At 36.6% G+C, this 4,615-nt stretch overlaps 1 long non-coding RNA gene across 1 annotated transcript in view; it reads right to left on the bottom strand.

Annotated features, from left to right (window-relative positions):
- The window catches only part of LOC109342577, a 10,610-nt gene that overhangs the window by 5,312 nt on the left and 683 nt on the right, over positions 1-4,615 (bottom strand). The gene's annotated exons all lie outside the window — the stretch shown is intronic.

The following is a 4,615-nucleotide window of genomic DNA, read 5'->3' on the forward strand; positions in this document are numbered from 1 at the left end:
GCTTATATACATGGTTCAGATATTTAAAACTTTCAAAGTCGGGAGGTTGATCTACATATACCTCCTCTTGAATGTAGCCATTCAAGAAGGTGCTCTTGACATCCATTTGAAAGAGTTTGAAGTTCATAATTGATGCAAAAGATAAAGGCATCCATGTGGCCTCTAATCTGGCTACAGGAGCGTAGGTCTAATCATAATCAATGCCCTCCTCCTGGTTGTAGCCTTTGGCCACTAAGCGAGCTTTATTTCTGATTATCAAGCCAAATTCATCCAATTTATTACGAAAGACCCATCTAGTACCAATCATAGGATGTTCTTTAGGCTAAGGGACCAAGTCCCATACATTATTATGCTCGAACTGGTTTAGCTTTTCTTGCATAGCTATACCCAGTGCACATCCTCAATGGCCTCATCGATGGTCTTAGGCTCGATTTGAGATACAAAAGCTACAAAGTTACAAAAGTTACGTAAAGAGCTATAGGTTACCACCCCCGTAGTTATATCACCTATCACTTTGTAGAGTGGATGATCCTTCTTGGTCTTCCACGCGATTGTCAAGTCCTGATGCCCATCTTGTATAGTTTGCTCTGCTTCTTTGTCCTAGTCCATGTCATTAGAGTATGCTTCTTCCAAAGCACTTGCACATCATTAGAGAATACCTTCCTCTTCTCTTTTGGAGAAGATTCGTCAAAATGGACATGCACATACTCTTCTACTTGCACTGAATACTTATTAAAGACTCGATAAACTTTACTATGCAATGAATACCCCAAAAATATACCTTCATCAGCTTTTAAATCAAATTTACTTAAAGCTCGTTTTCCATTATTTAATATAAAGCATTTACACCCAAAAGCATGAAAATGAGAAATATTAGGTCTACGGCCTTTTAAAAGTTCATATGGAGTTTTTGAAAAAGTAGGCCTTAAGAGTATACAATTAATCACATAGTAAGCTGTATGCATTGCATCAACCCAAAAATATTTAGGAACCTGACTTTCATTTAGCATTGTTCTAGCAAGTTCCTCTAAGACTCGATTCTTCATCTCAAAAACTCCATTTTGTTGAGGGGTACGATGGGCCGAAAATTGATGCATAATACCATATTTATTACAAAATTTATCAAATAAATGGTTTTCATATTCGCCACCATGATCAGATCGAATATATACTATCTTATGATTAAACTGGTTTTGGATTTGCTTAGCAAGGTTTTTGAAAGATTTAAAAGCATCGCTCTTGGACGAAAGAAATAATGTCAATGTAAATCTAGAGAAATCGTCAACGATGACTAAAGCATAAAAGCTACCACCAAAACTCATAACTTGTGATGGTCTAAACAAGTCCATATGGAGAAGCTCCAAAGGTCTTTTTGTGGATATCACATTCTTTTTAGCAAAAGAGTTTTGAACTTGTTTACATCTTTGACAAGTGTCACACGTTTCTAGATTTTTAAAATCAAGTTTTGGCAGCTCATCAACCAAATTATTTTTAGACAACTTATCTAGATGCTTTATATGAATATGAGCGACATGCCTATGCCAAAGTCAGATGTACTCCTCTTTGGATATAAAACATTTTAAAAATAGAGTAGTGACATCCTCCAGATTAACCATATAGATAGTAATTATACGATATCTGATAAACTTAAATTTAGTAGATATATTGTCACAAATAATACAACATTCATAATCAAAAGATAAACGGTTACCTTTATCGTATAGTTGGCTGATACTCAAGATGTTATGTTCCAGACCTTCAACATATAACACATTTTCGATCACGACCTGATTTGAGTTGCCAATTATTCCGGTGCCAAGTATCTTCCCTTTGTTGTTGTCTCCATAAGTGACAAACCCTTTTTCTTGCAAGGATAGATCTAGGAATTTTGATCTATCACCCATCATATGTCTCGAGCATCCACTATCAAGATACCAATGATGTCCATGTGCTCGAAGACGTACCTGCAAAACATAGATCACTTGCCTTTTTCAGGTATCCAAGTTATGTTAGGTCATTTTCTGTTAGTAACTAGAGATTTATCTCCCTTTTTCATCCATGCATACACACCACTATGTATACCATATTTTCTAATATAATAAGAGTAGGAAGTATGGCCATGAGTGCCACAATAAAAGCATGTAGGAACCTTTTTATAAAAAAATTCTTATTTGGCCAATTAATAAGTCTCCTATATGGTCTTTTCCTATGAATAGGGGGAATATATCCTAGGCCGGTATGGTCACCAACATTTCTAGTTTTACTAAACATAGTGTCTAACATGTTTTGACTCTCTATGAGTTTTGCGAGTTTTTCATTGAATCTCAACGAGTTTTTCATTTAATCTCAAATTTTCATTTTTCAATTCATCGCAAGAATCACAGACAATTGGTTGACATAAATTATTATCAAAGCAATTGCATGCATTACAAGAGTAGATCAAATCTAATGTTTCATTTTCCAATTTTAGTTCATCCAATTCTTTTTGTAATGAAACTATTTTTTATTCATTTAGCAGGATTACTCTTTTTCTATCGGAACCAATCCTAGCTAATTTCTTTAACTCATCATGCAATTCGACATACGCATCATATAACTCCTCATAAGAGGGTGAATCTTCAGATGAAGAGGATGAGGTGTCAGAATATACCTCATCATTTACCTCTTTTGAATTTGAGCAACAAGTATCATTTGTTCTGACCATTAAGCATAGCTTGGTTGTCTTCTCTTCGTCTGAGGTGCTCGATGTCGTGTCCTCCTCTGGTACATCCAATACTATGTAAGCTTTCTTTGATTTGAAGTCCCGATGAGTGCTCTTATCTGAATCAACCTTCTTGAGGTAAGTAGGACATTGGAACCTCATATGTCCTGGCTTATCACATTCATGGAAAGTGAAGCGCTCTTTACTCTTGCCTTTTCTGGTCGACTCTCGCGCTTCTATCTTCTGGAAAAGTTTGAAGCCTTCTTTCTTTAGAAATTTCTCGAATTTGCGAACGAGAAGGCTCAAAGTTTCTTCGTCTACATCTGAATAAGATTCATCTTCTTCTCTCTCTTCTGTGGATTGAAACGTTGTTGCCTTGAGAGATATACTTTTCTTTTTACGATCTGATTCTTCGTGCACAGTCAAGTGTCCAAGCTCCATTTCATGCTCTAGAAGTTTTCCGAACAATGTCGCCAAAGACATGGAGTCAAGATCCTTTGATTCCATAATAGCTGTTACTTTTGGTTGTCATCTCCTGTCAAGACAGCGTAAAATTTTGTTAGTAAGCTCTCCTTTGTTAAAAAATTTATCGAAAGCAACTAAATGGTTAACTATATTAGTAAAGCGTTTTTTCATATCACCAATGGATTCATTTGGTAACATACGAAATAACTCATAATCATGTGTCAGGGCATTCAGTCTGGCACGCTTGACTTCGCTAGTGCCTTCATGAGTTACTTGTAAAGTGTCCCACATTTCTTTAGCACTTTGGCACTACGAAACCCGAAAGAACTCATCATAGGATAAGGTCGATGTGATGATATTTTTGGCACGCAGGTTATACTGAACCTTTCTGCGTTCATCATCGGTCCATAAACTTTTCGGTTTATCTTTCGGTTCATCGTCCACCAAATGTTGTGGAACGAAGGGCCCGTTAACTACGGATTCCTAAACAACCGAGTCGATGGCCTCTATAAAGATTTTCTTGCGAAATTTCCAGTAGGCATATCCTTCGCCATTGAATACGGGAGGGCGGTTAATGGATGCACCATCACCACTAAAGGGGTTGGTGGAACCCATTTAATTTCCCTAATGGATCACGCAGATACGGTGGAGTTAGCACGGTGTACTAGCTCTAATACCACTTGTCAGGTATCAGTGATAGAATACACCTAGAAGGGGGGAGTTGAATAGGTATCGCGGTTCTCACTTACCGCTATTTGCACCAAAGCCCTATTTTGGAAAGTTGCCCTATTAATCGATTAAAGCTGTGACTTAATCGATTAAGTCACACAAAATAAGCAATTGCTGACTGGCTCAATTATCCAGCCAATTAAAGATTATACAGAATTGATATAGCAGATATATTTGAACACATATGATCTTTATTTGGCAGTAATGCTATATTCAAAATATCACCTAAAATAGGCAATTAAAACTACTAAAAACAGTAAAGAGATAAGGGAAAGAAACAACCTGCCTGATTGAGGAGATTTTTCTTCACTAAAATTGAAACCAATGTGCCTAACAAACACACTTCCAATTACAAGACCTTGAACGCTCATTTCTTGAGTTCCCATAACATATACCTTGGTTTGAGCTTACCTAATCGCATGGAAAACGTTTCCTACGATCCAGCCCCAGCCAAAAGCATGCTCTAAACTCAAGACCTCCAAGTCTTGGTGAAGACTCTGTGATCTCTTTGGTGGTATGACACCAAGAGACGACTTCCCTTGTTACACAAACAATACAAAGAACAAAGTAATGTGAAGCACTAAAATAGCTTAAATATAACAAGAAAGAACAAGCTCTAAACCTATACAAATCTCACAATTACTATGAATATGTATAAGATGAAAATCATGAAGAACATGTAATTTCTACCCTTTATAGATCTCTAAACAGTAGTGAAAG

The sequence above is a fragment of the Lupinus angustifolius genome, chromosome LG03 (assembly GCF_001865875.1).
Source record: "Lupinus angustifolius cultivar Tanjil chromosome LG03, LupAngTanjil_v1.0, whole genome shotgun sequence".
In the NCBI taxonomy this organism is placed as follows: Eukaryota; Viridiplantae; Streptophyta; class Magnoliopsida; order Fabales; family Fabaceae; genus Lupinus; species Lupinus angustifolius.